The sequence below is a fragment of the Ascaphus truei genome, chromosome 2 (assembly GCF_040206685.1).
Source record: "Ascaphus truei isolate aAscTru1 chromosome 2, aAscTru1.hap1, whole genome shotgun sequence".
NCBI lineage: Eukaryota > Metazoa > Chordata > Amphibia > Anura > Ascaphidae > Ascaphus > Ascaphus truei.
The window spans coordinates 397,479,356-397,493,103 of record NC_134484.1 but is presented as its reverse complement, the minus strand read 5'-3'; positions in this window follow the sequence as shown (position 1 = coordinate 397,493,103).

The window sequence follows — 13,748 nt, the reverse complement described above, 5'->3', positions numbered from 1 at the left end:
TTGCAAGGCCCTTATACCCTTTCCAGCGTATCCAGATTGACCATATTCAGATGCCAAAGTCGGGCCGTTTTGAATATGCGTTAGTAATTGTAGATATGTTTTCAGGATGGCCAGAAGCCTATCCTGTCACTAATCTCACTGCGAAAACAACAGCAAAAAAACTCCTGACAGAGGTGGTTTGTAGATATGGGGTACCTGAAGTAATAGAATGTGACCAAAGCCCCGCTTTCACTGCTAAAGCTAGCTAAAGAAATTTGGTCCGCGCTAGGGACCACCCTTGCTTTCCACACCCCATACCATCCCCACAGTAGCAGAAAGGTAGAAAGAATGAATGGCATACTGAAAACTAAAATATTGAAAATGGCCCAGGAAACAAATATGCCCTGGCCAGATAGTCTACCCATTGCTTTGTTCAGTGTTCGATACACCCCACGAGGGGAACATGCTCTATCCCCATTTGAGATACTGTTTGGTACTGCCCCCAAACTTGGTTGTTACTACCCACAGCAGTTACAAATGCAGTCTGATGTTTTGACCAAATATGTAACTGCCCTAGCGCAAGAACTAACCAATATACATGGTCGAGTGTTTTCTTCTATTCCAGATCCAGATCTAGATACCGGGACTCATAGACTCTTGCCCGGAGACTGGGTACTCGTGAAGAAATTTGTAAGGAAGCACTCCCTAGATCCTAGATATGATGGTCCTTTCCAAGTTCTGTTGACCACAGCCACATCAGTCAAACTAGCTGGCAAGAACACCTGGATACACGCCTCTCATTGCAAGAAAGTTCCAGCTCCCAACGAGGACACCTCAGAAGGAAAATGATTCTATATATCTTTTGCTTGTTGGGTCTGGGGGGGGCACAAGAGGTTGCTATCACCCAACATAAAGGGGTAGTCACGTTTTGGTATAATTCATCCAATACTCATGTAGCTACCTTCTCCTTTGATTATTGTAATATAGTCAGCTGCCCCTCAACACATTGGCAATGTGTTCTATACAGCAATTCCGGTTCCAGGTCCACTTATATATGTGTAACGGATTCCTACTGGGGACAGGAATGTGATTACTGGGGAGCAGTAGGATGGAACACGGGAACAGATTGGGGATACCGACCACAAAATGGCCTAGCAAGGAAAGACAGGAATGGCAAGTCTCTAATTAGTCGGATGACATTGCGAAAAACCGGTACATGTCTAGTCAGTGGTAAGACGGGTAAAATAATGAAACTCACACTAACTATAGAAAACCCTAGCCCCGGGGACGCTGGTGTATATGTTTTAGGGACTTGGATAAAAGGAGGTACAGGGGGGGCTTACGGGAAGTTCAAACTACAGGATATGTATAATTCCAAAGATTGGCAGATGTCAACCCGAAAAACCCCCGAGCCAGAGAAAAAACCCCTTAAACCACATTTCCATACATTGGAAAACATGGTGGCAGTAGCTAACCCCACATTTGAGTATACTATGGCCACGGAAACTGGATTCTCTGACACCAATTTGTGGCTTGAATGGATGCGATATAGTGCAAACAGTCATAATAGATCCAATTGTTATGTCTGTAGTAGTGCTAGACCCCATTTGGGCACAGTGCCCCTCAATATCCCAGAGGACAGTGAAGACTGTTTCCTCAGTTTATTCACCAACACCTCCACTAACCACACCTGCTGTGAAGTCTGGAAAAAAGAATACCCTATAATCACAAAGGCAGCTTGGCCTGAGGAAAGGATTACAATTTACCAGGGGAACTACACCTGTTATGCTAACCACGACCATAAAGGTAGATTTTTGGGTAATTTCACCTTTGGATATTGTTCTAAATATAGTAATCTCTCCAGAACACTGGTCCAGAACCAGGTCCAATCATTAGGCGATATCTATTGGATATGTGGGGATCTAAAGATTCGGACTAGATTAGAAGGGAACTGGACTGGAGAGTGCGCCCTAGCAAAAGTCCTGATGCCCTTACATATTCTCGCAGACCATTCCCCAGACAATAACGTCCCTACAACACACCACCGCACCAAACGCTCCACCCTCCCCGGTAGTTTTGACCCTCATGTTTAAATCGATGCTATAGGGGTCCAAAGTGGGGTGCCCGACCAGTTTAAAGCCATTGACCAGGTTAAAGCGGGATTTGAATCTCTGATTCCCATAGTTACCATCAATAAAAACGTTGATTGGATTAATTATGTGTATTACAACCAACAACAGTTTGTCAATTACATCAGAGATGCATTACAAGGTATTGCGGACCAATTAGCTCCAACATCTTATATGACCTTCCAGAATAGAATGGCTTTAGATATGATTCTAGCCGAGAAGGGAGGTGTTTGCAAGATGATTGAGAATACGGGAACCTGTTGTACCTACATTCCCGATAACACTGGCCCCAATGGTAAGTCACATTAGCCATTAAGAAATTAGAAGAACTGTCAATTGAACTCAAGAAGAATTCCGGGATTACTGATCCATGGGACCAGTATTTTGGTTGGCTAACGGGATGGCAAAAGATTCTTGCCCAAATAGGCATCGCAATAGTTATTATTTTTGTCTTGCCTGTGATTATTGTCTGCTGTGTTCTCCCATGTTTTAAAAAGTTCATGACCAAAGCTGTTGACAATAGCACTCCTACCTTTTTTCTGCAGTCAGATAATAATACTCCACTCTCAGAAGATGGTCCATTTACTCCATTACTGTCCCTCCCAGTTAAGTACAATAGTATAAACCCATAGGGACAGCATCTGACTTCCTTATGTGCAAAGTCTGTGGCAAGGGGTGTCATGGACAAGCCATGACTCGTCTAACATACAGCACAAAAGAGTTCCCAGGCACATCTGGACAGATGAGTTAGTATACATCTAGGGACAGACTCAGAAATAGACATTTCAAGGGGGGACTGTGATGGATTGGATAAAATGCCTATTTCTTCATCTGTTGTTCCTATTTCTTCATTTTGCTATGTTCCTTACTCAAAATGGCTACCGCAGCTACCCCTCCCTTCAAGTATGGAAGATGGCACCGGAGGAATTCCACCCAAATGCTGATGTGTCCAAAAACCTACAATAACAAGACCATATAAGGAAAAGACCTAACAAAGAACCAATTAGACACTGACCTGTGCATTAGGCCTGAGACAGCTCCTTTGCATACAAACCCTATATAGGAACGCAGGCTGTAGTAATAAAGTCAGACACTATCATTCTGAACTCCTGTGTCAGTGTGATTTTTCTCAGTGCATGCACTACCTACGTAGGAAACTAATCTGGACGGGGACAGATACTCTGCAAGACGTTTTGGTCTGATCCAAATCAGGGGTGCAGGTCAAAAGGTTTGCTCACCCCTGCCTTAAAGTATACTACATTAAAATAGCAAAACTGCAGTTGCAAGGAACTGTGAATTAAAAATACATTTGGAAGTCTGCAAAATCTGTGTATAATCACAGTGTAAAAACAATTCCTGGTTGTCCAGGATCAGAGATTATATGGTGTGCTTGTTTATAACTGAATGCTTGTTCAGCATTGTAACAAACTTTCCTAGTCTGTTTAATAATTAGTCACTTCTTAAAGCTGCAGTTCAGTCAATATCCTGCATGTGTTTTTTTTTTAATAAATCAGTTCTGCAGTAAGAAAAAATACTTTTAGCATTTTCTGTTTTTAAAAAAACAACTTTGTAAGACCAATTTTCTTGTATTCTATTTTAACGACCATTTGCTAAGGCACTGCCCTTCATGTCCTGTCACAAGCTCTGGCACACCCCTTTGTCAGCCCTGCCCTCCCTCTAGCACATGTCAGTGCAGGAGTGCTCATGAATATTCATGAGCTTCCACTGACGAACTGAAGCAGAATATAAACAGATCTCTTCACTAATTATGTCACCAAATTTCGCCGATCAATACATGGAGAACGAATTGACTGGCAGCTGTACAGTTCTTTAGGTAATTAGAGATGGCACACATGAAACTATTGAAGTAAAAAAATAAATAAAAATAAAAAATAAAAAAAAGACTGAACTGCAGCTTTAACATAAGGTTTCATACTAGGGTTTCTATACAGCAATATACAGTAGCCACTTGCCTCCAGAGCTCCTGTCTCCTCCTTGGCTGAGACCAGAATGAGCCCCTGTGTGTTCTCAGAAGCCTGACTATATAGCTCCTGAGATTGGCTGCAGGTGCTAGCCCTCTGTCTTAATTAGCTGCCTGTCTTTTGAGCAAGGGAGTTTCCAGCAGTTATGCAGCATGCCTGACAAACCTTTGTTAGTACTGCTGGTTTGCAAGTGAGGGGTTTGTAAGACCCCTCACAAGCATGTACAGTAGCAAATGAGCATATATCTGATCTGGTTTCCTAAGAGATATTGGCTAATATATTTATCTGAGAATACAGAAGCTCTCTAGCTCCTCAGAGCCTGTCTAGTAATGTGTTTAATGGAATGGGTTAATTGATGTTACCCGAGCTTGATACTGATGTAGCCCTGATTCGTTTGGGCTATAGGCAGCCGTCCTCCTGGCAGTAATACCTAGTAAGGATTTAGTTCAGTTGTCTCTACCTTTGAGAGAGACTGGTTAACCCTAACCAAGCTGTCAGGGCGCTGGCAGTTTGACACCCTCCCTTAGGGGAGTGGAGGGAAACAATTACCTCTTATTCCATCAGGGGATAAGGGAAGAACTGGGACTGCTCTCAGTGCATGCAGGCTGGGAGTGAATGTCCAGGGACATCCTGAGGGTGGAAAACCCTGAAAGCTGAGATCAACTGTGGTGCTGAATATAGTGAGAATAAAGGACCTGTGTTTTATTATACCTCCTGCCTGAGAGTGAAGTCTATTGGGAAGATGGTGAAGAGATTCTCCTTCAGAGACTTCTCCCCATACACCTGGGGGCTGCAAGAGATGGAGGTGCTACACCTGTGAATACTATTCTGGCAAGACCCCAGAAGCCTGTCCTGTCACTCCCCTACAACACACCATGCGGGAGACCCAGGGACCCCTGTTATCAGCAGGTTTGCACTACACTCAACCATGTAACCAGAGCGAGTTTCGCAGAGATTGGCCCTATGTGAGATTGGGGGGGTGGGACAGGTTTACACTGACAAGGAGTCTGTGAGGTAAGATGTGCAAATAGAGGTAATGTAGCCTTGGTGTTATAAGAGGAAACTACTGGGTGTTCAGTGTCAGGCCAGGTGCAGCACCAGGAGCCGCCCCTCAATCGGGCCACGCCCACAACAAAGGGTGGCCGCCGTGCTGCCAGTTTTTCCTGAAGGCAGGATACTTTAGCTCAATACTGGCGATGAGCGCGGTGGCCACACCCAAATGCGGTTCAGCCAATGAGGGTGAACCTGCCGGGTGACATCATTGCCCCCAGTCATGCCTCCGCCATGCCCCCCTTTCGTTCCCCCTGCAGCTCAATGCAGAACGGGTATCAGAGCTGCAAGAGCCGCCAGCATGGCAGCACAGACAACAGGGCCGTAGCCTCAGAGAGTATATGTTGTGCTTTATATTTAATCAGTGTGTTGCGTCTGAAGTGACTTCTGGTGTGGTGTATTCTTGTAAATTGAGATAGCAAGTATTTATTGTTTCATGATTGAAAAAAAGAAAAAATGGTGGTGCACAGTCGAAGATAATACACAGAGGGCTGGTAAGTAAGCTCTATGAAAAATGTATTGGCACATGTAGTACAGGGTTAAAACACTCGTACGCGTTTCACGCCGGATGGCGCTTTATCAAAGAGTAGAGGCTGAAAGCTGCAGTTCAGTCAATATCCTGCATGTTTGTTTTTTTTAATAAATCAGTTCTGTAGTAAGAAAAAATACTTTTAGCATTTTCTGTTTTTAAAAAAACAACTTTGAAAGACCAATTTTCTTGTATTCTATTTTAACGACCATTTGCTAAGGCACTGCCCCTTCATGTCCTGTCACAAGCCCTGGAACACCCCTTTGTCAACACTGCCCTCCCTCTTGCACATTTTGTGCTTTATATTTAATCAGTGTGTTGCGTCTGAGGTAACTTCTGGTGTGTTGTGAGCCTCGACGAGCATTTCGCCACCTTGTGGCTTCTTTGGGAGTAGCAAAGGTGGGTTTGTAGGCGGGCAGTGCCCGCCTACAAACCCACCTTTGCTGCTGTCTCAATATTCGGTTGGAGCACGCCAATGATCCTCTGCTTTGTCCTCTGGCTACGACGCTGATTCCCTCTGCGGTGGTGAGAGTTCGCCGCGGTCCGTGACGTGTCCAGGAGGTCCCGGAGCAAGCAAGCCGGCGCCAGCGGTGACGTCATTCCGGAGCGCAGCCGCTGTGGAGCACAGACCGGGACGCCAACGAGGGAGCTACACAGACGCCAGGCGGGTAAGGGCAGCAGGTTTAGGTTACATTATCATTACATGACGGTAGTCCTACAGGGCTATATGTCTTGTATTTGGTTTCCTTCCTGCATAACGGGCCCCCCTCCGTGGCTGTATCAGTCTGTTTATATGCTTCCTCAGCGTTTTTCAAAAGCATGATTTTTTATCAACAGGGGATCATTGTTTTCTTCTGGGCTATATACCTTTGAGGTTGCTAAAAGTTCTACACCCAGCATTATACCTTGATTGAGCACCGGACTTCACGAGGGTCACTACCCATACTAACTATAGACTTCTTTGGGAGTAGATGTGTCTGCCTAGAACTGATGTTTATATAGACAGTTAACCTGATTGGCTGATCAGTTGCCATGGAGATCGGTAGTGTCTCGCAGGGGGGACTCGCGCTTCTGAATGGTGCTGAATACTATACCCAGTTTATAGTATACATGCTGGGTAGTGCAGCATTGTAATACATTTGCTGAAATGCATTTATAAAGTGCACATGACTGCTTAGTGGTTCATAGGATTTCAAGTTTGTACTATTCTGCCAACAAAGAGTTCTGCCCCTCCGTCTCCACTCTCGACAAGGGTCACTCACTGACAATGCCGTGATCCAGTGCTTCTCAGAAGTGCGAGTCCCCCCTGCGACATACTAATGATTTCCATGGCAACCGATCAGCCAATCAGGTTAACTGCCTATATAAAAACAGCAGTACTAGGCAGACACTGCTACTCTCAAAGAAGCCAATAGGTGGTGAAATGCACATGAAGTCTCACAACACACCAGCAGTCATTTCAGAGGCAGTGTGCCAGAGGTCTGCTCAGCTGTTAGCTCCAACAGAGAGCTCAAACAGCATCACCGATGTCCCCGTTGTAGAGGTGTCATTCCAGGAACACACCGAATGATATCAGAGTCCCCCGGTAATCTTACCTTGCGGAGTCTAGATCGGTGTCATGTTTGGGTAACATCACCCATTCCATTAGACACATTACTAGGCAGGCTCTGAGGAGGTAGAGAGCTTCTGTATTCCCAGATAACTATAGTAGCCAATATCTCTTAGGAAACCAAATCAGGCAAGCTCATTTACTGCATGCTAAATAAACATTCAGTTATAAATAAGCATGCCATATAATCTCTGATCCTGGGCAACCAGGAATTGGTTCTACACTGTGATTATACATAGATTTAGCAACACTCCAGATGTATTTTTAATTACTAGTTCCTTGTGTAGCCGGGGCCCCGCTTACCTTCTGCCGGGGTAGGGTGACGGCTGCAGAGGTGCCCGGGTGTTGGTCCTTGTGCATGCGCATGAAGTGTCTTGCGCATGCGCAGTCAGTAGTTGCGGCAGCCATCTTGCAGAACAGCTCCGCAAAGGACTACATGTCCCAGGAGCCTTAGGGAGCTTGAGAGAAGGATACAGTTTGGCACGAAGAGGGAGCATCAGTCAGAGCAGGGACAGCAAGGGAGAAGGTAGTATCCAGTGGCTCCCGGACTAGGCCAGATCTCCCCCGTAGGGCCCAAATAGGCCCCTGAGCCCCTGCCAGGTTGTGTTTGCATTAGGGAAGGCCCCAGATAGGGATGCTTCCCCATATTCACTGCATTAGTGTTGCATAGGGAGTGTTGTAGTATCAAGGTGAACGGACGGCCACGTGGTGAGATGCGGCCTGCGGCCTGCGATCAGACCCCAGAACCCTAGAGACTTTAAGGGAGACACTCCAGCTGGAGCACCCTCAAGAGGCGGACGCCTCTGGTAAGAAGAGGATGGATTCGGTAAACTGCGCGTTGTGGGATAACAGTGCGGTCCTGCAGATCCACAATCTCCCATCTACCCTGGTCTGGCCTGAGACCAGGAACGTACCCACGTGCACCCACAGCTCTATACAAGGGTAGCGCTACTCCACACACACACTCTTTGGGTGGGCCTTGTCTGTGGACACTAAGGTAACCACCCTCAGTACTTTTGTAAGACACCCTCAGTACTTTTGGGGGGAACCCTGCCAGGGGTGGTGAACACTGTGTTGGGTTATTGCATGGAGGGGAAAGTTGTGTTGTGAGTACCAGTTTTATTGTTATTAGCGTGCTAGAAAACTGTTACAGTATACATGTGTGGTGTGTATTACTATTCTTGTATTGTTTCCTGTGAGGGGTTATCCTGCAGAGCTAGGATCCTTCCTAGGTGGTGGCGCTGTACTACAGAGAACGAGAGCTCACCCCAGGCTCCCAGCGGCGGAGGATCAGGCCTTCTGTGAGCCACAGGTAAGGGCAGCACGCATAGTTCCCTTAGTCACCGGGAAAGGGGGCTACACTTGTAACTGCAGTTTGCTATTTCAATTAAGTACACTATAAGGTTCTACTATGTACTGTATGTATCCGTCAGGTGATGATACACAATTTCAACTAATAACAACACTATATCATTACATGTGTTTGTTATTAGCTAGTTTGAGAAACTATAGGTGATATAGACAACACCATTATACCATATAAAGCAATTGGTTACAGCAGATGCGGCACAGCTGCACATTCTCGTCTCATTTCTTGGCAAGGGTGTGTCTGTTCTAAGTAGCATAAATACTTTAACTGACTCAATAAAAGGTATATTTTACTTACCTTCCTACGACCTACACATGACCAATTTAGTGATTGATCAATAAATCAATTATAAATTATCTAGGGTGTGCCCCAATCAAGAGGATTTGCATTCCTCTCAGCTACCTCTTCCTGTTGACCACAGAACATTACAACTGGGCCTAGTCAGAGGCAGGTGGGTGACCAAACATTACCATGCATGACTGACCAAACTCTACTTTAGAGGTCCCTACCAAGTATAGTTCATCAAATAATGCTTTTCAGGTTTGCTATAGCTTTTTGTAATATTATTTCAAATATATGAGGTTAGCATATGTATTTGAGATGCATAAGAATGTAGATGGAGACTGACGTAAGCCTAAAACAATAATAACTGCACATTTTATAATATCTTGCTATGTGAGTACGATCTGTGAAAAAAAACCAGAATTATGAATTACTCTGGTGGATAAAATCTAAGGAGACGTGTCAACTCTCTATGCTTTCCATAACCTTTGGACAAAGACAAAGGCAAAACAAAATAAAAGACATCCTGTTCAAATTCTCAAAACAAACACAGCCATGGAGCTGTTATAATAAAGTTAATGTGTAAACCTGTGATTAAGGCAGGGTGTTGATTTACTTTCTTCCTGTGATCAGGTGCGTAGCCTAGTTAGGGGATGTTACAACTAGAAAACAGTGTTTTGAGCTTTGGTGCATATCCACTTTTGATTTTTCAAACATAAAAAAAATGAATTTGTTTAAATGCAGATATATTTATTATTATTTAAAAGGAGACCCTGCCCCGAAAAACTTACAATCTAAGTAGCACAGTATGTTAGGAGACTTACATATAAAGTAGCAGTGAAAATGCAAGTCAGGAAGGCCACGTGCAATTGGAATCTTTTTAGAGGTGAATTTTCAGCTGTGATGTAATTATGGAAAGAGAAGGTGCTTTACAAATTTGGAGTGAAGGAAAGTAAAAAAGGCGGGAAGAAATGGGTGGAAATAGATAAAGACATGAGAGGGCTGTAAACGGTGCAAAGATGAGACATCCTTGGGTATAGTGTAAGAGGCAAGTTGGTATGTAACGAGAGATCAGAGTTGAGATATATGGACATGCAGACCAGGGTAGAGACTTAAAGGAAAGGATCACAATTTTGTAGTTAATTCAGCGATTAATAGGAAGCCAGTAGATACATTTTAGGAGGTCAGAAGCAAATACGAGTCTAGAAGAGAAGGAGATTACTTTAGCAGCAATATTTTGAATTAATTAGAAAGCCAAATAAAATAATGTTACAGTAATAAATATAGAAGAGAACGAGGGGATGCATTAGTGTTTTAGTAGTTAATGTGCAGAGGTAGAAGAATATATTTCGAACAGCCACAAAGATGGACCTACCGCTCAACTATAAAATTAAGTCTAGAGGAAGGTGCGTATGGGGATAAGAAAGAGAAATGTAGGTGGTCCCTTGTGTGGTTTACACCGAAATCCCCATCTTGTTTGCACTCTATACCACATATATGTATATTTGGATTGTATACTACGTCCTAAGATCCAATGTCTTTATAAACCGCCACTGTAAATCAGCTTAGAACACTATAGATATGCAATCACTATAGCAGGTAAATAGTTGCGTATACACATAAGCGTGGCTCGACAAATGCACTCGGGGCGAGTGCATTTTGCCCGCTGTCAAGTGGTTCGGCATCTCCTGCCATTTTCCTGATAGAGATGATGGGGAGAGAGGGAGGAGAGGAGGGGGAGAGAGGGGAGAGAGATGATGGGGAGAGAGGATGGGGGGAGAAGGAGGAGAGAGTGGATGGGGGAGAGGGAGGAGAGAGAGGATGAGAGAGAGGATGGGAGAGAGGGAGGAGAGATAGGATGAGGGAGAGAGAGGATGAGAGAGAGGATGGGGGAGAGCGAGGAGAGACAGCATGGGGAGAGGGAGGAGAGAGTGGATGGAGGAGAGGAAGGATGGGGGAGGAGAGGGAGGATGGAGGGAGAGGGAGGATAGAGAGGATGGGGGGAGAGGCAGGATAGAAAGTATGGGGGAGAGCGAGGAGAGGAGGGGGGAGAGAGGGGAGAGAGATGATGGGGAGAGAGGATGGGGGAGAGGGAGGAGAGAGGATGGGGGAGAGGGAGGAGAGAGGATGAGGGAGCGAGAGGATGGGGGAGAGGGAGGAGAGGGAGGAGGGGGAGAGAGAGGATGGGGGAGAGGGAGGAGAGAGAGGATGGGGAGCGGGAGGAGAGAGAGGACGGAGACGAGGAAGGATGGGGGGAGAGGGAGGAAAGAGGATGGGATAGGGAGGATGGGGAGAGGGCGAAGAGAGAGAATGGGGAGGAGAGGGAGTAGAGAGGATGGGGGGAGAGGGAGTATGGGGTAGAGGAGGGTGGGGAAAGAGAGAGGATGGGGAGAGAGAGGATGGGTAAAGCATACAACATACTCACCGTAGAAAGATGTAATAAATATATAGATCATATTGCGACAAAGTGTTACCCATTGTTATACAGCGTAATGGGCAGGCAAAAGGAAAGTAGTAAGGTACAGTACAGTACTGTAGTATGGTAAGTACAGGCACAGCAGGTATGATATTAGGTAAGTATGGCACAACTTGTTGTTATAAAAAAAACTTGTTATAAAGTAGTTATACGGTAGTTATAATGTAGTATAGAGTTCCAGTATATATTGTACAGTATACTGTAGTTATACAGTTACTGTGTACTGTACAGTATACAGTATTGTTTGACAGTAGTAACTGTATAGTCCAATATAGTGATATATACGCAATGCCTTAAATGCACTTTACAGCACAATTTTTTTCTTTTCTTTTCAGACAGAGCTGCTGCACTAAAAAATGAAGAGTGGGAGGAGGGGGTATCATGTGTAAATGTATTGTAATATTGTAGCAACAGTCATTCATTTACCCACACATCCCCCCTCTCTCAATGACAAATGAACTCCTGAATGCAATGCCGCCATTACAAAGAAGATACTGTAAAGACAAGATTGTACATTTGTATTATTCATGATTACAGTACAGTATGTGTATTTGTCATTTTTCAATGATTATCCAGATTCAATTTTTATAAATTCTTTAAATTCATTAGAATCATTGGAAAGATTAATTTGGTTTGTTTGTAAGGCTTTGTGTGTGAAGTGGTGGGGGGGGGAGGTGGAAGGTGCTACAGTTACCACCGGCCCTTAAACTTGAAATTTACTTGTGTGGAGGAGTCATTCGAGAAGGGATTATCACACGTGCGCATGCGTTGCTGTGAACGAAGCCTCAAAGAGGCCGCCGGCCTCAAGAAGACTCAGCAACACAATTACTGTAAACAAAGCCTCAAAGATTTTAAAGAATGGCTCGGGGGGGTGCTGATAAGCGGTTGCATTACTGGGGGCTGTGTCAGACATACACGCATGCGCATAAATGTGATAACACTCTCGGGAAGATTAAACTAAGCCACAAAACCACCCATTAAAAATAAATGGTTTGGGGGAGGTGTCGATAAGAAGTAGAAATACATTAGCCCTGTGTGTGGGGGGGGGAGAGGGAGAGGGCTGTATGCTGGATTATTAGTTCAAATAAATATTTTCAACAGGTAATCACAATGTTTTAAGCCACACACGCCCAAATAAAAATCATAGTATGCCACCCACTTCATAAAGTACGTACATGACTAGTGTAGAATTAAAAAGCTACAGTAGTGATTGATTCTCAGAATAGCAAAAATTGTTATGCAAGCCCATGTCAAGAAATGAAAAAATAAAGTTAAAGGTAAAGGCTCCAATGCTTTGGGTGAGGTCATATCTTCGCTCTCAGATGGGGGAAGCCCAGGCAAGAGCGTCATCTGTGAGAAGAGAGATTATGTAGGCAACCTTGGAACAGGAAGAAGAGAAGTGGGAAGGGTTCATGTCGAACTGAATAAAACATTGATTAAGGAAACCCCGGCACTCGTGAGGATTTCCCCCATACCGATTGGGCGTGGGAAGTCGGGGTTCAGACAGATGAACAGGCAAGAGAGGGGTACTAGTGACTGATTGCACGGGGTCCGTGCGTGGCCCTTGTAGATGGAGGGATAAGGTTCTAAAGTTCTCCCGAAGGGTTCTTAAATTCTGGTCATTAGACTCCCATCTATTTTCAAGACTGGACAAGGCGTTGGCATGCGTGCTCAGGACTCTTCCTACCTCAATGGAGTCAAAGTTTGTTTGGCCGAGCATACTGTAACGCGTAGCTCACCATAAAAGAGGCGCGACCGCGGGGCTGTGGTAGGGAATTGTATAGACCGCCAACCACAACCACGAGGGCACGTCTAGAGTGTAAGATAGTCTTGCAAGCCAGATGAAGGTAATAGAAGAAAGCATAATGAGGTACTTGACAGGTCTTGGAGTATATATTAGCGGATCGTTGGGGTACGTAGCCAGAGTCAGGATTGGAGAGCGTAGAGTAGTCGTAGAGCCAAGCCAGGGTCAGTGCAGGAGATAACAGCGTCGTCGTGGTTCCAAAGCCAGGGTCAGTGCAGGAGAGAGTAAAGTAGTCATATCCAAGCCAAGGTCAGTGCAGGAGAGTATCACAGAGTAATATCCAAGCAGGGTACAGGCAGACAGGCACAAGGTGATGAGATCAGCGTCACACAAACAGGAGTTATGCTCGTCAAGGCAGGAGAGCATAGAGAGGGTATAAATAGGACCTCCCACCAATGGGAGGCAACCAGGAAGTAAGGGAGGCCTCACCGATAGGCTGCTGGATCGCACAGGTGCGTCCTATTGTGCAGCTGAAACTGATTTCTCTGCGCGACGGAAAGATCACATGAGCGGTTCGCTCAATGAGGGCGAACCAGCTC